The 24,719-nt window shown below is 40.7% G+C and overlaps 1 long non-coding RNA gene across 1 annotated transcript; it reads left to right on the forward strand.

Moving 5' to 3' along the window:
* The first annotated feature begins 22,907 nt into the window (after positions 1 to 22,907).
* On the forward strand, positions 22,908 to 24,083 carry LOC127429176 (uncharacterized). Its single transcript, XR_007895241.1, has 3 exons — positions 22,908 to 23,305; positions 23,639 to 23,753; positions 23,943 to 24,083. It is a non-coding gene; the product is annotated as an uncharacterized LOC127429176 (long non-coding RNA).
* The last annotated feature ends 636 nt before the right edge of the window (positions 24,084 to 24,719 follow it).

The raw sequence follows: 24,719 nt of genomic DNA on the forward strand, positions 1-24,719 counted from the left end.
CCCCAAAAAAACACATATGTTCATTCTTACAACAGAAAGCTAAGAGATGTGAGTACAAGTACCAAAATATAATTCTTTATTCCTCTTTACAAAAGGTAATTTAAAGGTAAGGATGAGCAGATAAAACAACATTAATGGTTACGGTTGCAGATTTCACAAACAGAATAAAAAAACAATCTAAAGGAGTGGGGATTACTGGTAGCAGGGCAAACTAAACATGAGCTTGGTCGGTCCCTAGAAAAACCACAATCACCCACATGTGCACGTTCACTCAGACACACTCACAGATGAAATCGTTGCAAGTGCAAGCACACAGCACTCTGTGAACAGTACACCACTACCTGTCCCTGACACAGACTAGTCCCCTCTACCCTTTGCAACAAACTAAGAAAAAGAAAAATAATCAATACAAATAAATCACATTATTTAATTTGTGTACCAGTTATCACAAAATAAGACATAATAACCCAACTTAATAAGTACAAATCAAAATAAGAAAAGTCAACTCATACCCAAAATTAAACTAAACATAAATCAAACAAATATGGAAGGAAGGAAATACTTGTAATTAGCCAAACAGCTAAAAGGTACCAGACCAAACAATGTGATATCGGAAAGGGTTACCATCGAGAAGTGATGCTTACCCAGGTGACACATAGCAGCCCTCTTTTATGCACAGAATAACAATAACTGATGCCACTAACAGGGAACCGCCCTATCTTGCTACAATCCACCCCTGCTCCTCGCATCATCGCCCCGACAATGGAACAAAACACAAGTAAGTACCCACTTCTACTTCCAGGCACAAAAATAGGGGTAACAGCACCAGCCTGGGAAATGGGGGCATCACGGAAGTGAACCTTGTCGGCGTCCCTCATCTCAACTAGGTTGAGCCAAAGGTGGTGCTCCTGGACCACCAACATGGACATCGCCTGCCCGAGAGCCCACGATGTGACCTTCGTCGCCCATAGGGCGAGGTCGGTCACTGAGCACAGCTCCTGCATTACTCCCGGGTCAGGACCACCCTCGTGCAGCTCTTTCAATGCCTTGGCCTGGTGGACCTGCAGGAGGGCCATGGCATGCAGAGCAGAGGCGGCCCGCCCCATGGCACTGTAAGCCTTCACCGTCAGAGATGACATAGTCTTACAGGCCTTGGATGGGAGCCTAGGATGGTTCCGCCAGGTGCCGGCGCTCTGCGGGCAGAAATGCACCGCAATTCGCCTCCTCTACCTGGGGAACATCCATGTAGCCCCTGGCCACCCAGCTGTCGAGGGTGGTGAGAGCAGCAGAACTCGAAAATCCGGTCCTGACAGTGAATGGTGCCCGCCACAAATTCACGAGTTCTTTATGCACCTCCAGAAAGAAAGGCACCAGGACGGAGCATGGCCGTGAGCAGCCCACTGACCCCAGGAACCAATCATCAAACCACGAGGGTTCAGGGCAGGGTGGAGGGTTCCACTCTAGCCTGACGCTCGCGGTGGCCCGGGCAAGCATGGCCGTCAGCTCGGCGTCAGCCTCAGACTGGGCGACCACACCCGAAGGCGGAAGCCCAGCCGAGTCCTCCGCATCGGACTGAAGCAGCCTGCTCTCCGATGCTGCTATCGAGATCTCATCCTCCTCCTGAGCGCCGACTGAGAGGTCGAACCCGCTCTCAACCAGGGCGCATGAGCATGCTGGGGAATGGGAGGTCCGTGGGGATTCACCCGGCGGAGATACTTCCATTGAAGTCCCCCAATCACCCCCAGTGCTAACCATCGTGGTTTTGTGCCCGCGGGCAGAAGAACCGGGGAGGGGAGTGGCTTTGGGTGATCGGTTTTGAGTGATCAGCATGGGCAGAGCATGTGTAGAGAAACTTCTAGAAGATTTACCTATATGGGAGGGTGACCGTAAAAAAAAAATCTTGTCTAAAACTCACATTATCTCTGATCTCATTATCTCCTTATTTTCATAGCAACTTTTGTATTTGAACATTTTAAATGCTCTATACTTTTTTTGCTCCAAAAAGTTTTGTTTGTTTTATAAGATTGTAGGCCAGTCTTATTAGTTAAGGGATGTTAAACAACAACAACCACAGCAATAGATAAGGTCATTAAAAACTATAAATAAACCCTTTGTGCATCAATGAATATAAGGCTATAAGAGGTAAGCAATGGGTGCCGTGAATCATTAAAGAAACATTACTGTCTGTAATATCTGACTTCTCAATTCTACCTGTAAGGCCTGTTACACATACTGTGTTTGTGGTTGTGAGTAGCACCAGATTTGTTTTCTTGCACATAGTAATGGGTTACAACATTTACACTGCTTCTACAAGCTTCAATGCACTATAAACTATCAACACAATCCTTTGCTTTATGGCCTTTTCTGAAGCAATGTAAAATACTGAAGTGGAATGAACAACTCACCCATTAATTCCAAAAAATACATCTGTGCTGGTCTTAAATCAAGTTACACATGCAGTGACAGGCACACAAACAGCTTCACTAAATCAGACTTAATCAAGATGACTTAAGCTGTTTATAATCTGATATGTAGGTTCTATTTTGTGTAAATTAATTACCAAAATGCGATCCTTCTCATGTAAATTACATTTTGTGATGATAACATTTATAGTTATTGATGACTCATTTGTGATAACAATTTTATAATTTATGGCTGCATAATGCATGGCTGTATGGCTACTAAAAGTAGTAAAACTACTAAATTTTTCAGTAGTGTGACAGTAGTCCAGCTATTTTCACAATAGTGTAGCTTTTCCAGTAACATTTTTCAATAAGTAGTGCTGTAGCATCACAAAACACTACATTTGTCACATTGTAATGTGAGTGCAGCAATGGAGCTGAGGGAGTAATTAAACACTCTCCTAAACCATCCTCTCTCTCTGTCTTATGTAGCGCTGGGAAAAGCAAATAATTTAAGTGAATCGGTTCTTTTAGACATTCATGTAAATGGACCACTTAAAATAAACTATTCCCTTACATTTAGTGTTGGGTACTCTAAATCATTTTAGAAAGTCAGTTCTTTCGGATGTGTTCATGTAAATGAATTAGTTCACATAAACAATTTACTAATTTCATGTGTTTTTTAAGTGAAATATTTAGTATATTGCTGCTGTTTATCGCTATATTTTGATTCAGTTACATGAAAGAGTGTTTTCAAGTTTATTAGTGTATATTAAGTATAAATTTATGTTCAATTTAATGTTGTCACCCAATTTGTACAACTCTTATGAAAATATCTATAGTTATGAAGACATAGCATATTTTTCTCTGGCAGAAAGCAAGGTTTTAGTTACCATGACTGTAGTAAACATGTTGTTTTGTGGGTGGAAACCTTGGTGCGATACATCTCTAGATTTCTTTGTTAAGGAGGAAGCGGGAGCCGAGTAAACATCCAACGTAAGACTTTTATTTCTCCACTTTTCAGTAACACACAAGGGTTTGCTTTTCAGCATAACAAAAAAGACACAGAACACTCTGCTGTGTGCATCTCTCTCCTCCGTCTGTTTGAATTGCCATTTTATCCCTCTCCAGCTCTCACTGGAGAGGGATACTCTGCAGGTGGTAACCAGAAGAAAGGCTGATAGTCACTCCCATAAGAGAGAAGAAAGCCCTCCAGACTCTGGAGATGAATTGAGGGCCTCGGTCAGAAACGATGTCTTCAGGGATCCCATAATTTCGGAACACATGGTTGAAGAGGGCTTCTGTGGTCTCCAGAGCAGTGGGAAGTCCCTTTTGTTTTCAGTTTTGCAAGCTTTGGAGAAGTGGTCGACGGTTACCAAAACGCAGGTGAAGCCATCTGAAGGAGGCTCTCCTTGTTGCAGGACCCATCCACACACATTCCCTTAATAAGGTATTAAATGCTGGCCAATTTGTTCCCAAGATTAATGCATGGGTGAGGTGGGAATTAACCGCAGCCTCAACACTGTTTTTTTGTCCCCGAAATTGAATAGTGATTGTCACTACAGGGTACCTTTGGATATACCCGTGATCGGTTTTGGGGTAGAAATTCCCCATTTCTGGGGAATAGGAACAGGGTGAGGGGAAGGAGAGGGAGAGGGAGGAGAGAGCGAGAGAAAGGAACAGGGCTGCTGGCCCACAAATACGCCACCAAATGGTCCTCAGCCAGCTGGATTTCCTCCATTAGCGACGCTGGGCGATGGCACTGGACCCACTCCGCCATTCCTTTCGATGGCCTGCTGACGAACTGTCCCAGTACCACAAGATTGTTAACAGCTCCAGCATTGTGATGCTCTGCCAGCACCCACCTTCGACAGGCATCACGGAGCTGTTGGGCAAAGGCAAACGTGCGACCATTCGCTGAATGGCAGGGTGTGGAAGCGTTGCCGGTGTTGCTCCGTATTGCAGGATGGCCCGCTTTGGGTCCGCGTACTCCAGGATACTTGCGACCGGCAGTTGTTGGGCTGCAAGCTGTGCTTCGCCAGACAGCAATGGCATCAATCAGGCTGCCCACTGAGTGTTAGCCCCATGCTTCAGCTGCCTGCTGGAAGAGCTCAGTGAAGGCTTCGGGTTCATCTTGTGGCCCAATTTTCGTGAGCGTGATGTAGACGCCCTCACATCACAGCCCATGGCTGTGGCCGATGTCGCTGCTGGAGTACTCCCCTGGGCCATCAGGCTCTGTAATACCTGTCGGTCCTCTGCCTGGGCCTGGAGCAGGACCTGGAAAAACTGTTCCTGCTACGCACATAGATCCAGGAGGGCTTGTTGCTGCATCTGGAAAATGCCGGTAAGAGTCGTGACTTCAGCTAATGGTAAAGACTCATGATGGTGTTTTCTTCCTCCTAATCCCAGGTTTCAGCACCACTGTGATACGTCTCTTGCTTTCTTTGTTATGGAGGAAGCGGAAGCCGGGTAAACATCTAACATAAGACTTATATTTCTCCACTTTTCAGTGACACACAAGGGTTTGCTTTTCAGCATAACAAAAAACACACAGAACACTCTGCTGTGTGCGTCTCTCTCTCTCTCCTCCTGTGGTTTGGATTGCCTTTTTATCCCTCTCCAGATCTCACTGCAACACAAAACAGCTGTTAGAGGTGATTTCCCAGGGGTGTCAATCCTTACCATTCTTCCTCTCCCGGCCTCGCTCTCCACAGACGTCGCTCGGCCACGCCCCTATCACCACACTTGGTTTTATACAATTAACTACCATTTTACTACATAAATACTGTAGTATACATATAGTAACCATGGTTTTACTATAGTAATATTTTAGTATCCGTAAATATAGTAACCCTTTCAAGTCGGTCACTTCAACGCTGTAGCAGATGCCATGGGAAACTCCTCCCAGTAGTGACAATCTCTGAAGCCCTTTAAAATCATGGAAATTAATTGGCGCTTGATGGCCCGCCCCCCATCACGTGCATGTAAACCAGGGTAGAGTGCCATTTCAGCAGAATTTTTCTCTTCAGGGTCATTATTTCATCAATCACTGCTCTGGATGCCCCATTGTAATAGGTAAGGGATGGGCAAGGAGGAGGCGGAAACTGGCAGAACAGTCAATGTAAACTTTAATGACAGCAATGAACTTAAAACAACATAAAACACATAAACGCGCACACAATGGCCGCATGTGTGTGTGTGTGTGTGTGTGTGTGTGTGTGTGTCTCTCTCTCTCTCTCTAACTGGCGTCTCTGGCTCCCCTTTATCTCTCTCTCTCCCGCTGATTAGCTGACTCAGCGCTGGACGTGCACCCTCAGGGCCCGGCCATGCCCTCCTCCTCGTCACTTCCATCTTCGCTATATCATTGAAACTGCACACCTGTATTATAGTATATCTGCAGTATCACACTGCTAAGTTCTCAGAGTAGCTGGAGTATTATAGAAACTAGCCCAGAACAGACAGTCAATTATTTTATTTTTTATTAAATAGTAAGTGCAATTAATGTGGGTTTGTTCAGTGCTTGTGGAACAGATATGTTTTCAGCTGGTTCTTGAATGTTGAGATTGTTTCAGCAAATCATGTGGAGGTTGGAAGCTCATTCCAGCACAGAGTGAATGATCATGAAATGGACTTTGTGCCTCTTTGCGATGGGACAACCAGGTGCTGTGCATTCATTTACAGCAGAGAGCGAGTGGGGATAGATCTGGAGGATTGAGTTGAAGAGGGTGCTGTTCCATTGGTTGTGCTGAAGGCCGAGTCAAAGCCTTGAATTTGATGTGGGCAGCTACAGGTAGCCAGTGGACAGGGTTGGGGGGTAACGGAATACATGTAATGGGATTACATATTTAAAATACAAAATATTAGTAACTGTATTCCACTACAGTTACAATTTAAATCATTGGTAATTAGAATAAAATCATTGGTAATTAGAATACAGTTACATTCAAAAAGTATTTTGATTACTGAAGAGATTACTTTGCATTTTATTGTCATTTGTTTCATTTAATATTTAGTCCTTTCAGATGGAAAACATTTATACATATAAATTATGCGATCCAAAGTGCATTTGAACAGCGGTGAAACACTTTCTTATGATATGTTACATTCACACGAGCAGACAGAGAAGTAAGTTTGAAGTAAGTTTGGAGCAGAAGAAATAGAAATAAACCTTGTGTAAGTTGTCAGCTTTACGCTAAGCTAAAATGCTATTTCTAACCATTTTACATGCATGTTACCAGGCACGATCATATTTGTTTATCAAGAAAATTCATATGATCATAATTTCTTTTTTCTAGTAAGACCTTTGATATTAGGGCAAAAATCATATTCTTCATCATTTTTATAGTTTTCCTGTAAAAATATCTAAAAATCCTATAATCAGTTTGATTTATTTTGTTTTAGAAACAATACTGCATAAGATATTTAGGTTTTTCAGAGAATGTATTTTTAACATGTGTATTTTGTCTTAATGTACTGGCAGAGTTTTTATACTCAAAACAAGTGAAAAAATCTACCAGTGCTGAAGAAGTAATCCAAAGTATTTAGAATACATTACTGACCTTGAGTAATCTAACAGAATACGTTATAAATTACATTTTACAGCATGTATTCTGCAATCTGTAGTGGAGTACATTTCAAAAGTAACCCTCCCAACCCTGCCAGTGGAATGAAATCACTTTGCTTTTGAAATGCTGTTGCATTGTGATTGTATTGCATAGGTTCTCTCTAGGGTGCTCGAGAAGGTCAGACTTGAGTGGCCCATTCTGAATGAGCCAGAACATTCTTGACTTGACTTAAATGGTTCTTACAGAGTCGGCACGACTCTGACATCGGAAACCGGGAGCTACTGGCTATCAAACTGGCCCTGGAAGGGGGCCCAACATCCCTTCCTGGTGCTAACGGACCACAAGAACCTTGAGTATCTTCTAGAGGCTCGTCGCCTCAATCCCTGCCAGGCACGATGGGCCCTCTTCTTCACTTGCATCAATTTTACCATCTCCTATTGTCCAGGTGACAAGAATTCCCTTTCCTGTCTCTACATTCCAGAGGAAGGTCCAGAGGAACCTAACACCATTCTCCCACCTCACGTCATTGTTAGCCTCATCCAATGGTCCCTGGACGATAGCATCAGCGAAGCTGCCACCACGGAACCAGCTCCGTCGGGATGCCCCACTAATAAAACCAATGTACCCTCCTCCCTACGTTTGACACTAATCAACTCCGTACACACCTCCTTGGGCACTGGCCACCCTGGGATCAATAGGATCCTGTCGCTTATCCAGAACTGGTTCTGCTGGCCTCACATGGATCGAGATGCCAGAAGGTTTGTCCAGGGATGTCTGGAATGTGCTATGTCCCGAACACCACGACAACTACCGGCCGGCAAACTCCTTCTGCTGCCCATCCCAAGTCGACCCTGGTCACACCTAGGGGTCGATTTTATCACAGATCTGCCTCCTTCAGATGGCTTCACATGCGCTTTCGTAACCATGGACCGCTTCTCCAAAGCTTGCAAACTGATTCCCCTCAAGGGACTTCCCACCACTCTGAAGACCACAGAAGCCCTCTTCAACCACGTGTTCCAAAATTATGGGATCCCTGAAGACATAATTTCCGACCGAGGCCCTCAATTCATCTCCAGAGTCTGGAGGGCTTTCTTCTCTCTTATGGAAGTGACCATCAGCCTTTCTTCTGGTTACCACCTGCAGAGTAATGGGTAGAGGGAGAGAAAGATCCAGGAGATAAGCCGTTTCCTCAGAACCTTCAATCATCGCCGCCAGAAACTCTGGAGTCACTTCCTGTCCTGGGCTGAGTATGCCCAGAACTCCCTATGTCAATCCACCACCATCCTCATACCCTTCCAGTGCATACTCGTCTACCAACCTCCTCTCTTCCCCTGGTCTGGTGAACCCTCAGACATCCCAACTGTCAACCATTGGTTCAGAGAAAGCGAGAGGGTCTGGGACTTAGCTCACCACCATCTGCAGCAGGCAGTGCACCACCAGAAGATCCATGCTGATGCCCGGAGATGTTCATCTCCTCTTTACCAGCCCAAGCAGAAGGTGTAGTTCTCCACGAGGGACATCAGGCTGCGCCTCCCATGCAAAAAGCTAAGTCCCCGTTACATTGGTCCCTTCACTATAACCAGACAAATCAACCCTGTCACTTACCTGCTCCAACTCCCCCCCCCCAATATCGCATTCACCCTGCCTTCCACGTCTCCCTTCTAAAACCTTACCACCCATCTCTCTCTCCTCACTCCTCAGAACCTGATCCAGCTGATGACCCCCCAGCCACTTATCCTGGATGATGGACCAGTCTACGCTGTCCGACACATCCTGGACTTCCGACGCTGCAGGGGTCGTCTCGAGTACCTCATAGATTGGTTAGGTTACGGTCCTGAGGAAAGATCTTGGATTCCCCAAGACGACATCCTGGACCCAACCCTACTCTCCAACTTCCACGACTCACACCCTAATCGTCCAGCTCCGTGTGGATGGGGTCGGCCACGGCGTCGGGAAGCACGTCCCACTGGAGCAGTCCGTGGGGGGGGGGTAATGTCACGGATCCATCTGACCTGCCTGCCACATACACTCAACCCTCTCTCTCCCCTGAATACTGATCACCTACACCTGCCTCCAATCACCACGGCAATCAGCTCATCTATTTAAACCTCGCTCCCCATTCATTAAATGTCTGGTCTCAACTTTGTATACAGACTCACTTACCTGTGTCTCCATACGTCTTCTCCGCGAATCCTCTCAGCCTCAACTCCAGCGATCCCGTTTATCCTTCTCCCCCATGTAAGCTCCTTTGTTGTGTATACTCCACCTTATGGATAATCGCCTACAGAGTCAACACCAGCCATCATCACGTCATCGACTTACACATCTGCCCGAACTTCTTTATTACTACTCACCTGCTTGTCTTTGTGTCTTGTGTCACAATAAACACCTGCTATTGGGTTCAATACCATCCTCGAGTCTGGGTATTCCTAACAGATACAATGGAATGTAATTTTTAAATTAACATATGAACATTCATTGACTGAAGGAACTGTAGAAAGAATGTGGGTTGTGTAATGTCATTATATATTTTGTAATTATGGTTATAATATTAACTTTTTATTTGTAGTAATAAATATAAATACATAAAACCATCTCTTTACAGTGACAAGTATGGAAACCTTTCCAATGTGTTCTACATTAAAAATATTATATTATAAACCCAAATCTGGTGAAAATTTCAAGCAGAAGAAGACGTAATCTGAGCTTCCACGAGTACTGTGATGCTATCAAAAGGGCATGCATGTACCGACTGTAACGATGCTGGCAAAGACAATGATGAAGACGATGAAGTGACGAACCCAAGTGCAGTTTATTTTTCAAACATGGAAACCCAAAACACTGACTACAAATGTGAACTAAACAAAAACATGAACTTGATTTGACTAAAACTAGACTTGAACTATACTAGACATAAACTTGAATTGGCTTGACTTAACAAAACAACAAGGTTACATTCACAATACCGACATCAGACAATGGCAAACATGAGGGCTTAAATACAAGGACATGGGTAACAGGTAAACAAGACAACCAATCACAAGACTAAACTATAAACAAGATAAGACTAAATGAACTTTAACCAATGAAAAGACAAGACTAATAACAAAGTAATCAAACAATGAACCAATGAAAACAAGACACATGAACAGGGGAAACACATGACAAGATCACATGAGGGAACAGGAAATCACATGACAGGAACTGGAACTAAACTTGAAAATAAAAGACAAGAAAACAAAAACAAAACACATAAACATGACATATCCCCCCCTCTAGGGGTGGCTCCCGGCACCCCAAAACATAAGTTAATTAGGGAGCTGGGGGGGCGGGGTCCTTGAGACGGGGTGTGGCCTGGCGAGACAGAGCGTGGAGCATGGGAACAGGGCAAAGCCAATGGAAATTGGGGAACTGAGAGGCTCAAGGGGTGTAGCCGATGGGGATGAGGACCAAGGCGGAGCCGCAGGGATGGAGGTCCCCAGTGGAGCAGAGGCGGGCCTGGACTGTGGAACAGAGGCTTGCTTGTGACATGGAGCAGATTGAGGTTCGGCTGTGACATGGCATGGAGCAGGTTGGGGCTTGGCTGTGACATGGCATGGAGCAGGCTGAGGTTCGGCTGTGACATGGCACGGAGCAGGCTGAGGTTCGGCTGTGACATGGCACGGAGCAGGCTGAGGTTCGGCTGTGACATGGCACGGAGCAGGCTGAGGTTCGGCTGTGACATGGCACGGAGCAGGCTGAGGTTCGGCTGAGACATGGCACGGAGCAGGCTGAGGTTCGGCTGAGACATGGCACGGAGCAGGCTGAGGCGTGGCTGTGACATGGCCTGGAGCCGACTCTGGCGTGGCTGTGACATGGCCTGGAGCCGACTCTGGCGTGGCTGTGACATGGCCTGGAGCCGACTCTGGCGTGGCTGTGACATGGCCTGGAGCCGACTCTGGCGTGGCTGTGACATGGCCTGGAGCCGACTCTGGCGTGGCTGTGACATGGCCTGGAGCCGACTCTGGCGTGGCTGTGACATGGCCTGGAGCCGACTCTGGCGTGGCTGTGACATGGCCTGGAGCCGACTCTGGCGTGGCTGTGACATGGCCTGGAGCCGACTCTGGCGTGGCTGTGACATGGCCTGGAGCCGACTCTGGCGTGGCTGTGACATGGTGTGGAACTCGGGCTTGGCAGCCATGATGTGGAGCAAAGTTGTGGAAGGCCATGGGAGGCTCGAGACTAAGAGTCCCAGATGACTGGGAAGAGACCTCAGTGGTCGTGTACAAGGGCAGAGACTCGGAAACGAACTCCGTGGTCGTGTACATGGGCAGAGACTCGGAAACGAACTCCGTGGTCGTGTACATGGGCAGAGACTCGGAAACGAACTCCGTGGTCGTGTACATGGGCAGAGACTCGGAAACGACCTCTGTGGTCGTGAACATGGCTGAGACTTGGAAACGACCTCCGTGGTCATGTACATGGGTAAAGACTTGAAAACAACCTCTGTCGTGGACATGGGCGGAGACTCGGGAACGAAAGTCTTCTCCTCCTCCTCCTCCTTCTCCTCCTCCTCCTCATGGCCGAAGTTGGCAATGCTGGCTCTGGGACGGACGAGGCTGGCAACGCCGGCTCTGGGACGGACGAGGCTGGCAACGCCGGCTCTGGGACGGACGAGGCTTCAAGCTTGTTGGCCGTGTCAGGCATGGCCGTTGGCTCGTTGGACATGGCAGGCATGGGCGTTGGATCGTTGGCCGTGGCAGGCGTGGGCTCGTTGGCCATCCACCCATCAATAGGGCAAGGTCGATATACCGAGCAAGGCCGTTGGCACACCAACCGTCAGGCATCAAAGAGGAAATCGGCTCATTAAGCCCAAAACGGAAACAGTCTTTGAGGACCACCTCATTAAAATCCACCCTGCAGGCCAGAGCGCAGAATTCCTCCACACAATCCTCCAGGGGACGACTCCCCTGGTGTAGACGAAGGAGCTGAACTACCAGGTTCATCTTGAGTAGGTCAGGTATTCTGTAACGATGCTGGCAAAAACAATGATGAAGACGATGACGATGAAGTGACGAACCCAAGTGCAGTTTATTTTTCAAACATGGAAACCCAAAACCCTGACTACAAATGTGAACTAAACAAAAACATGAACTTGCTTTGACTAAAACTAGACTTGACGACTTGACTTGACTTAAACTAGACTAGACTAGACATAAATTTGAATTGGCTTGACTTAACAAAACAACAAGGTTACATTCACAATACCTGACACCAGACAATGGCAAACATGAGGGCTTAAATACAAGGACATGGGTAACAGGTTAACAAGACAACCAATCACAAGACTAAACTATAAACAAGATAACAAGACTAAATGAACTTTAACCAATGAAAAGACAAGACTAATAACAAAGTAATCAAACAATGAACCAATGAAAACAAGACACATGAACAGGGGAAACACATGACAAGATCACATGAGGGAACAGGAAATCACATGACATGACAGGAACAGGAACTAAACTTGAAAATAAAAGACATGAAAACAAGAACAAAACACAAACATGACACCGACAACCTCTGAAACGTAATGCCATTTAGGGTACAACCTTAAGGAACACCTTATGGAAATTAGCTTTTTTCTGGTCACAAAGTGTATTAAGATTGAAAAAATATAGTGTAATTTTTTATATAGAATATTGATGGAGCTACATAATTTGTGTGAAAATAAATAATAATGGAACGTTGTTTTGATTAAAATTATTATTATTATTATTATTATTATTATTATTATTATTATTTTAAAGGTGGCAAGGTAGAATGTGGCAATGGCCCCCACATTTGGGGTAAAAGGCCCCCAGGGGGGTTAAAGAGATATTGTGTAAATATAGGGACATAGTTATAGGGCAACTTAGGCAAATACTTTTGAGCAAAATGTTTTTTTCAGTAACAAATTAAGATAATACTTATTCAAAATAACCACTTCAGAAAAGGGTTAACCATTTTCTGTTCATTTCAATCACATTTGGTATTTCATAACATCTCAAGTATTCTATAAACAAATTAATCTCCACTGTAATTGGATCAGTCACTGTGAGCCCACTTTGAACATTTTTCACAACAAATCTCTTTGCCCCACTTAAGAAAAACAATGTGTTTTATGGGGGCTTTCAGCCCCTAAAACAAGGGGGATTTTTACCCCAAATACTATCATTTCACTCATTGGAGAGTAATTAAAAAACTTTTTAATACCTTGAACAAAGCTGAAAATGATAAATTGTTTGTTTAAAAATAAATGTGATATTTTCATTAGCTACATACATTTGCAACATTTTACAAATTAATTCAAAATTAAGCTTTAGAGATTGCAAACAATGATCTCATGGATGACACCAAATGGAAATATTACTAAATCTGCTTAGCTGAAAATACAGAATTATGGTAAATACATATGCTTTCACATGATTACACACATTTAAAATATTCTAAATGAATATTTGTTTTAATGCTCAGCAGCCATATCACCCTGTAGCTCTAGACTGGTTACCCACTGAAGCTAAGCAGGATTGAGCCTGATCAGTACCTGGATGAGAGACCTCCTGGGAAAACAAAGGTTGCCGCTGGAAGAAGTGTTAGTGAGGCCAGCAGGGGGTGCTCACCCTGTGGACTGTGTGGGTCCTAACGCTACAGTATAGTGATGGGAACACTATACTGTAAAAAGGCACCATCTTTCGGATGAGACGTTAAAAGAGTAGGGGTGTAACCCCAGCGTCCTGGCCAGATTCCCCCCATTGGCCCTACTCAATCATGGCTTCCTAATAATCCCCATCTGTAAACTGGCTCTATAACTCTACTCTCTCCTCCCCACCATTAGCTAGTGTGTGGTGAGGGTACTGGTGCACTATGGCTGCCGTCGCATCATCCAGGTGGATGCTGCACACTGGTTGATGTTGAGAGTCCTCTGTTCACTGTGTGAAGTACTTTGAGTGTAGTGTCAGAAAAAGCGCTATATAAATGCAACATTCATTCATTCTGATCACTGTGTAAAGCACTTTGAGTGTAGTATCAGAAAAGTGCTATATAAATGCAACATTCATTCATACATTTGCAACATTTTAAAAACTAATCCAAAATTAAACTTTAGAGATTGCACACAATGATCTCATGGATCAGGAATATTTTTGCAGTGTATGTTGACAAACAGGTGTTAAGGAAAGTACTGTGGTAGTTTTTGTTGCTGTTTAGTTAATGTATCTGTTTAGAAAATTATAATCAAAATCAAAAATTAAAAATCAAAAGTGCCTTTAGCCCCATTATACCCTGCCTCTGGAACATAACCTGCTCTGGACCAGGTTAGGTTAGGGGTGCAACAATTAACTCATCTCTCGAATCAGTTCAAAGTTTTGTTTTTGTTTTTTTTTGTTTTTTTGTTTGTTTGTTTTTTTTTTTTTTACTTTTAAGACATTTGCAGTTCCTTTCCTTCACTAGTAAAACTTAACTTAAACAAATTTACTGGGACTAAAAATCAGCCCAGCATAGGGCAATGGTGACACCAAATGGAAAATTACTAAATCTGCTTAGCTGAAAATACAGAATTATGTTAAATACATATGCTTTCACATGATTACATACATTTAAAATATTCTAAATTAAAAAATAAAAGTGTTGTATTTACATCTAAAATATTATACATATATATACAATTTAATGGAAGTGCATGATTACCCAAATTCAGCACTTCTGAGTTGCACTCAGTAAAATTTTCCTCATTAAAAAAGTTTAACTCCTAAAAACATGAACTGTAATTTTGCAATATATATGTCAGATATCCTGACCACTCACATTAAAATGAAGACCCCAGTCATATCAGTAACATTTTAAAAGCTGTTTTATTCTACATGGAGAGGGTCTGCACATGAGGGCTGCCATTTTAGAATCACATGACCAGCTGAGTACTATTTGCTTAATCTCAGTAACCGTCCTGTTATCTGACACTTTCACTCATTGATTAAAGTAATCATGGCTGACTGTGAATACAAAATTTCTACAATGACATCTGAAACTGAAAACTATAAGTCGAAAACCTCATTCATACTGGGTTCTGATCCCGCGATATTGGCGGATCCCGGTGTTGTTCCGAAATCGGTAACCTAGGGAAATTTGTGACTAGAGGTCGCTGTTCATTAAATGTTCGCGGGAGAACGCGACTGGCGCTCGTGCACGTCATCGTGAGCACGCCTGGAGGAGAGTGTGTTGACGTGCTACAAAGAAAGCTGATTCGCCGAGTGAACAGTGAAAAACAGATTCCTTTTCTCATTTAATATGGTTAATTGACGAGTGCCACTGAATTCTCTAATATCATGATTTCTTTTCTTTCTTTTTTTTTTCGGTTTGTTTTACCATTCTGAATGTTATTTATTAATAAAATACATTAATAAAATGATGTGTAGCCTGATGCTTTTAAGTGTTAATTATTCATTTTAATTATTTGTTGTGTTTTAATATATATTTTGTGTGTATATATATAGCCTATATATATATATATATATATATATATATATATATATATATATATATATATATATATATATATATATATATACTACCATTCAAAAGTTTAGGGTCACTTACTCATTCTTTATTTTTTTCACATTTTAGAATAATAGTAAAGTCATCACAACTATGGAATAATAGAAATGGAACTATGGGAATTATGTTGTGACTAAAAAAATCCAAAATAAATCAAAACTATGTTATATTTTAGCATCTTCAATGTGGCCACACTTTGCCTAGATTTTGCAGAAATGTACTCGACATTTTCTCAACCAACTTCTTGAGGTATCACCCTGAGATGCTTTTTAAACAGTATTGAAGGAGTTCCCATTACTGGCTGCTTTTCTTAATTATTCCATCCAAGTCATCCATTTCAAAAACGCTTTTTTTTTTAAATAAAATTTTAGTTTTGTAATTAAATAAGTGAATATGTTGGCACAATTATATTTTTGTCTACAAAACTAATTTCAAACATTTAAGCATACGCCTTCAGATCAAAGGATTTTTAAGATCATGAGAAATATTTCAGGCAAGTGACACCAAACTTTTGAATGGTAGTGTATATATGTAATATATTATCTGTATTAATATTATTATTATTAATAAGAATAATAAAAATATTATTACTATTATTTTCACAAAATTCACTCTGGTGATGTCTAAACTCCTCTGTGTCATACCCCAGAAAGCATTTTGGTCTGATGTGAACAGTTGCAGACATACAGCAGGGTCACCAAATCTGACAGGGCAGTATTAGACGTTACCGAAATTCGTTACCCCTCTCTATTTCACACAGAATGGCTTTAATGTTACCCAAATTCACTCTGGTGATGTCAAATCTCCTCTGTGTCATACCCCAGAAAGAATTTTGGTCTGATGTGAACAGTTGCAGACATATAGCAGGGTCACCAAATCTGACAGGGCAGAATTAGAGGTTATCACATCAAAAATCTGTTACCCCTTTCTGTTTCACACACAGTGGATTTAATGTTACCCAAATTTACTCTGGTGATGCCTGGATTGCTCTATTTTGTTTCCTAGAAACCGCATTGCTCTGATGTGAACTGCCATACAGATAAAGCAGGGTCACCAAATCCGACAGGGCAGTATTAGAGGTTACCGAAATCCGTTACCCCTCTCTATTTCACACAGAATGGCTTTAATGTTACCCAAATTCACTCTGGTGATGTCTAATCTCCTCTGTGTCATATTTCAGATAGCATTTTGGTCTGATGTCAACAGCTGCAGATATACAGCAGGGTCACCAAATCTGACAGGGCAGTATTAGAGGTTACCAAAATCCGTTACCCCTCTCTATTTCACACAGAATGGGTTAAATGTTACCCAGATTCACTCTGGTGATGTTTGTACTTCTCTATTTTATATCATAGAAAATCTTTTGCTCTATTGCATATTGCTCTGATGTGAACAGCACTTGTCACACTTAAATGTTTCAGATCATCAAACAAGTTTAAATATTAGTCAAAGATAACACAAGTAAACACAAAATGCAGTTTTTAAATGAAGGTTGTTATTATTAAGGGAAAACAAAATCCAAACCTACATGGCCCTGTGTGAAAAAGTGTTTGCCCCACCTGTTAAAACATAACTTAACTGTGGTTTATCACACCTCTGAGTTCAATTTCTCTAGCTACACCCAGGCCTGATTACTGCCACACCTGTTCTCAATCAAGAAATCACTTAAATAGGACCTGCCTGACAAAGTGAAGTAGACCAAAATATTTTCAAAAGCTAGACATCATGCCGGGATCCAAAGAAATTCAGGAACAAATGAGAAAGAAAGTAATTGAGATCTATCAGTCTGGAAAAGGTTATAAAGCCATTTCTAAAGCTTTGGGACTCCAGAGAACCACAGTGGGAGCCATTATCCACAAATGGCGAAAACATGGAACAGTGGTGAACCTTCCCAGGAGTGGCCGGCCGACCAAAATTACCCCAAGAGCGCAGCGACGACTCATCCAAGAGGTCACAAAAGACCCCACAACAACATCCAAAGAACTGCAGGCCTCACTTGCCTCCATTAAGGTCAGTGTTCATGACTCCACCATAAGAAAGAGACTGGGCAAAAATGGCCTGCATGGCAGAGTTCCAAGACGAAAACCACTGCTGAGCAAAAAGAACATTAAGGCTCGTCTCATTTTTGCCAGAAAACATCTTGATGATCCCCAAGAATTTTGGGAAAATACTCTGTGGACTGACGAGACAAAAGTTGAACTTTTTGGAAGGTGTGTGTCCCATTACATCTGGCATAAAAGTAACACCGCATTTCAGAAAAAGAACATCATACCAACAGTAAAATATGGTGGTGGTAGTGTGATGGTCTGGGGCTGTTTTGCTGCTTCAGGACCTGGAAGACTTGCTGTGATAAATGGAACCATGAATTCTGCTGTCTACCAAAAAATCCTGAAGGAGAATGTCCGGCCATCTGTTCGTGACCTCAAGCTGAAGCGAATTTTGGTTCTGCAGCAGGACAATGATCCAAAACACACCAGCAAGTCCACCTCTGAATGGCTGAAGAAAAACAAAATGAAGACTTTGGAGTGGCCTAGTCAAAGTCCTGACCTGAATCCTATTGAGATGCTGTGGCATGACCTTAAAAAGGCAGTTCATGCTCTCAAACCCTCCAATGTGGCTGAATTACAACAATTCTGCAAAGATGAGGCCAAAATTCCTCCACAGCGCTGTAAAAGACTCATTGCAAGTTATTGCAAACGCTTGATTGCAGTTGTTGCTGCTAAGGGTGGCCCAACCAGTTATTAGGTTTAGGGGGCAAACACTTTTTCACACAGGGCCATGTAGGTTTGGATTTTGTTTTCCCTTAATAATAACAACCTTCATTTAAAAACTGCATTTTGTGTTTACTTGTGTTATCTTTGACTAATATTTAAACTTGTTTGATGATCTGAAACATTTAAGTGTGACAAACATGCAAAAAAATAAGAAATCAGAAAGGGGGGCAAACACTTTTTCACACCACTGTATATATGTGTGTGTGTGTGTGTGTGTGTGTGTGTGTGTGTGTGTGTTTCTATTGTGTATTCTATATATACTTTTTTTTTTCTTTTCAATATCTGTTTTTTTTTATTTTATTTTTTTTTTATTCAATTTTAATTATTTTTTAAAAGTCTTGTTGCTGTTTTTGTATTGTTGTACACTGGAAGCTCCTGTCACCAAGACAAATTCCTTGTATGTGTAAGCATACTTGGCAATAAAGCTCATTCTGATTCTCTTGTTTTCTTTTTTCTATTTGTAAAGCTCTTTTGGAACCAAAAAGCATTTATTTTTTTTAAAGCATTGTAGAAATGTCTCTATTCACCAAATTTTCCTTTATTTCCAATTTTTTTTTTTTTTTTTTTGTACCCCTCTCTTTACACATGCACACCTAATCGTTCTTTTCCTAATTAGTTTTCTTTGATTTTGAGGAGCATATGGTGAAACTGGTGAAACTTTTTTTTTTTATTATTTCATTCTACTTTTATATTTACTGCTATTTTAAGTACTGTAAAAAATTTCCAGGTCACAGCAACGAATTAAAAAAAAAAACATTTCTCTCTCTCTCTCTGCTGTTTTAAAGTTGTCTAAGGAGTAACTACTACAGGTGCATCTCAATAAATTAGAATGTCGTGGAAAAGTTCATTTATTTCAGTAATTCAACTCAAATTGTGAAACTCGCGTATTAAATAAATTCAATGCACACAGACTGAAGTAGTTTAAGTCTCTGGTTCTTTTAATTGTGATGATTTTGGCTCACATTTAACAAAAACCCACCAATTCACTATCTCAAAAAATTAGAATATGGTGACATGCCAATCAGCTAATCAACTCAAAACACCTGCAAAGGTTTCCTGAGCCTTCAAAATGGTCTCTCAGTTTGGTTCACTAGGCTACACAATCATGGGGAAGACTGCTGATCTGACAGTTGTCCAGAAGACAATCATTGACACCCTTCACAAGGAGGGTAAGCCACAAACATTCATTGCCAAAGAAGCTGGCTGTGCACAGAGTGCTGTATCCAAGCATGTTAACAGAAAGTTGAGTGGAAGGAAAAAGTGTGGAAGAAAAAGATGCACAACCAACCGAGAAAACCGCAGCCTTATGATTGTCAAGCAAAATCGATTCAAGAATTTGGATGAACTTCACAAGGAATGGACTGAGGCTGGGGTCAAGGCATCAAGAGCCACCACACACAGACATTACAGTTGTCGTATTCCTCTTGTTAAGCCACTCCTGAACCACAGACAACGTCAAAGGCGTCTTACCTGGGCTAAGGAGAAGAAGAACTGGACTGTTGCCCAGTGTTCCAAAGTCCTCTTTTCAGATGAGAGCAAGTTTTGTATTTCATTTGGAAACCAAGGTCCTAGAGTCTGGAGGGAGGGTGGAGAAGCTCATAGCCCAAGTTGCTTGAAGTCCAGTGTTAAGTTTCCACAGTCTGTGATGATTTGGGGTGCAATGTCATCTGCTGGTGTAGGTCCATTGTGTTTTTTGAAAACCAAAGTCACTGCACCCATTTACCAAGAAATTTTGGAGCACTTCATGCTTCCTTCTGCTGACCAGCTTTTTAAAGATGCTGATTTCATTTTCCAGCAGGATTTGGCACCTGCCCACACTGCCAAAAGCACCAAAAGTTGGTTAAATGACCATGGTGTTGGTGTGCTTGACTGGCCAATAAACTCACCAGACCTGAACCCCATAGAGAATCTATGGGGTATTGTCAAGAGGAAAATGAGAAACAAGAGACCAAAAAATGCAGATGAGCTGAAGGCCACTGTCAAAGAAACCTGGGCTTCCATACCACCTCAGCAGTGCCACAAACTGATCACCTCCATGCCACACCGAATTGAGGCAGTAATTAAAGCAAAAGGAGCCCCTACCAAGTATTGAGTACATATACAGTAAATGAACATACTTTCCAGAAGGCCAACAATTCACTAAAAATGTTTTTTTTATTGGTCTTATGATGTATTCTAATTTTTTGAGATAGTGAATTGGTGGGTTTTTGTTAAATGTGAGCCAAAATCATCACAATTAAAAGAACCAAAGACTTAAACTACTTCAGTCTGTGTGCATTGAATTTATTTAATACACGAGTTTCACAATTTGAGTTGAATTACTGAAATAAATGAACTTTTCCACGACATTCTAATTTATTGAGATGCACCTGTATGAAATATAACATTTATTTAATATTTCACAACTGCTGTTGTTTTTAAGCATTGCATAAAAGCTATCATGCCACAAAGCAATAAAAGAATAACAGACACCTCAGTTCATGAGAGCTCATGGGAAGACAGCAGTGACTAGACAACTTAATTCTGTTAGTTGGTAAAAAAAATAAATAAAAAAAAACATATAATTACATAACTACAGAAAATCTGTTATGTGTGTCTTTATTGCACCACTAAAATCTCTGCTTACAACAGGTAATCCTGCCTCAAACTCACACCATTGGTTAAGCAAGATTTTGACATAATTATATGTAACATCCTGTGAGTGCATCGCTTTCTAGTGTAGGCCTACGTGTATGTTTTCGCAGGTGTCATATTTCAGCTCCAGCATCTCGGTATGCTCATTTACAAGTGTGTGAATTTTAATGAGTGAAGAAACGATTACTAATGATAGAGAATGGACCCTGACAGCTATAAAGAAATTGTCCACTTTATCTCCAAAAATGAGTATCCTCTTTCTGCAACAAAGTCACAAAGGTTTATAATTCGAAGAAGAGCATCCAATTATGTTCTTCAAGGTGAGTAGCTAATTAGCATTTTTCATAGGTCTTACATAGGTACATAGGAATTGTACAATAGATATTTCTGTATCGAAATTTTAGTCAAATAAAAGTCAAATTATCTTGCCAAAACATACCTGAGTATAATGTTTATAAATCCTATACATTTACAACACATGTGACAGCTTGCACCAATAAAATGAGACAACTTGAAAACCTGATATGAAAAATATCCTTGTCCTGCAAACACAGTTAACCCTTTCTGTTAAAATTTACCTTTATTATGTAGGTAACCCTTGTAGTATAGTTTTACTGTGTCCACTTGTGACAATACAGCTATAGGAAAAATATGATGATTGAAATTTTACTTTGGATGAGAGAATTTACATAATGAATTAGGTGTTTGAAACCACAACCCCAACCCAGTTTTGGAACAACTCACTCGTCTATATGTGTATAATATTTTTAAAATAGGCAAAACATCTAATGTCTACCTACTGTTTTTTTTTTTTAGTTGGATTTTCCTGCTGTGAAATTATTAAACATTGTTACAAATATTTTAATATATTGTAAAATGGTTAAAATATATATATATATATAATATATATATATATATATATATATATATATATATATATATATATATATATATATCATAAAGTAAATGTATTAATCATAAAAATAATGACACCAGGCAACATTTCACACTATGCCAGTCAATCCCGCAACTTGTGCACAAGTGTGCAACATAACTTTAGTCATACATTTTAAAAATTAGGAAGACTTTGTGACATAGAACTTTTTTTTTTTCCTGAGAACCTAAGCTTTAATTTTCAGCTAGCTGGGTTACATTAACATGTTATTAACATTAACTGGATATTTTGACATTGACAACAGATAATGCATTATGTGCACGTAAGTGTTATTGGTCATGAGCATTCCACCCCTGAATTGAAATCCAGTAAGTTTGCATTAAAAATGTATTTTGCTAAATGTCAAAGTTAAAGGTGAAGTGTGTAATTCTTTAATGTGCAGATACAACTATAAGTAAGCCATTCATTACCCGATTCTCTGAAAAGTGCAAATACTATAGCTGTTTGATCAACTATTCTGAAATGTCAACTTCTGACTTAACCAATGGCATGATTTTGGGGTGGGAATATAAGTTTGTACAATCAATAACAGAATAGGGGAACAGCCATTAGTGGTGTTTGCATCACTATTATTATCTCACATACATCTTCTTCTAATCATCTAAATCATCCTGCACCGTTTGTGCTATGGACATGAGCAATCGGGCGTACAATTCACGCCTTCCGGGCTAAAAAATCCCATAGACTTACATTGAAAAGTGATCAGAGTGATCATATCTGCAGATCTGAATGCCATAGAAATTTGGGGCAGCAAGCAGTTGCCACTGGCAAGCACCACTTGACTTTTCTTCAGATAATGTACCTGTAATCTGGTTATTATTTTAATTCAGTTTGGAGACACTGCTGGCACCAAAATTACTATCTTCACCTTTAAACATAAGTAGTTTTCTTGAACTCATTGTTTACATACCGTAATACATGTTAAAATATGAATTTTTTTCTACAATTAGGATTCCAGAGCAACTCTCGATTGTCTATCTATTTTCAGATCAACAGTGATGTGTGCAGAATACTGGGCATCAAGAGGAGCTTGTGTGCCCCTTATCACCCACAAACCAATGGCCTGGTGGAAAAAAATTAACGGAACAGTGCAGAGGTCCAATTTATTATTATTATTATTATTATTATTTTTATTTATGTTGTTGGAAACAAAGACAAAATAAATTGTTTTAACAATAAATGTTTTACACCCAATTTGAAAGTATGTGAATTTGGGTAACATTAAAGCCATTCTGTGTGAAACAGTAATGATTGGGTTGACAGTAATGAATTGGAGTAATTGAATGATTTTTTAAAAGAGCATTTATGCGGAGCCGAGGCTGTGCAGTCGGAAGGTGGACCTCTGAGACGCTTCCTCACCTAGTGCAAGCAGATGGAATGACATGAGGTGTATTTGCTCTGAAAGTATGTATTATTGTATGTGAAATGGCAAATGCCTGACTTTGGCACAAGACAGCTTTAATCACCAAAACACAAATTTAATGTTGAACTGTACTGAAAGCAATACAAATGTGTTGCACTTAAGATGCGTGTTTAAAAACTAGAATTCATGTTTAGACTTTGGAATTTGTTCTTCGTTTTTGTTGTTAAAAATATATAATAAGTTTAATGTAATTTAGTTAATATCAATATTATGTTAATTGTCATAATAATTTAAATGATTACATATATTTTATTAACTGATAAATTTAATATAGCTTGCTATTTTTAACTTAATGTTTTTGTCTTTTAATTTAGTTTGCTGAAAATGTCCTTAATGAAAAGACAGCTGATGGCATTCACTTCCCATCTAGTACCAATGACCTGGAAAAATACAGAAAGGAGATAGCACTCACTCTCCTTGAAAAGACAGGTTTTATTCCTTAGTTTTTTATACATTTGTTTACAAGGTTTTGCTATTTAATATCTATGATAAACAAGTACCAGTGTTTACATTCGTTAGTGTTTTATATTAAACTTTTCAACTGTTATATGTAACTACTCAAATTTACATAAGATGTTAAATCTTGGTCCGGCCTTTCTACGCCTGTATTTTATCTAGATGATCTGTCTGACCTGTGCCACTTCTGTGGCATGAAAGATGGCAACAAGCCTCAGAAGAAGGCGTCGCTCCAGACACGTTGCTCACCATCAACTGGGTAAGGCGCATCCTTAGTGAGTCAATAGACGAGAATGAGCAGAGCAAATTTCAGTGTAAACAATTCTTACATAAATTGTCACATTCACTTCAAAGCAACAACTGAAGTAATAATTCGTTCTATTTTGATATATATTTTGATTTATATATATATATATAATATATATATATATATATATATATATATATATATATATATATATATAACTAAGTGTGTGTTTTTTCCATTTGTGAATAAACTTCACAAACCCTTTAAAACACCTTACACAGAGTCATCTCACTTTAAGAACCTTTAATGTCTTTTTGTGTGTGTGTGTGAAAACATATGTAAGTCTGCCATTGAGCTCCTTATTCAAGTAACTGAAATGAATGGTCATATTAAAAAAAGAGCTCTACTATTAATAGTGAATACTGTATGTTACAAATATGTTACTGCCTTGTCCGATCTGGTGACCCTGCTGTATCTCTATGGCAGTTCAAATCAGAGCAATGCGGTTTCTAGGAAACCAAATAGAAAATAGAAAATAGAGAGGTCCAGGCATCACAAGAGTAAATTTGGGTAACATTAAAGCCATTCTGTGTGAAATAGAGAGGGGTAACGGATTTTGGTAACCTCTAATACTGCCCTGTCAGATTTGGTGACCCTGCTATATGTCTGCAACTGTTCACATCAGACCAAAA

This window comes from Myxocyprinus asiaticus, chromosome 38, assembly GCF_019703515.2.
Source record: "Myxocyprinus asiaticus isolate MX2 ecotype Aquarium Trade chromosome 38, UBuf_Myxa_2, whole genome shotgun sequence".
In the NCBI taxonomy this organism is placed as follows: Eukaryota; Metazoa; Chordata; class Actinopteri; order Cypriniformes; family Catostomidae; genus Myxocyprinus; species Myxocyprinus asiaticus.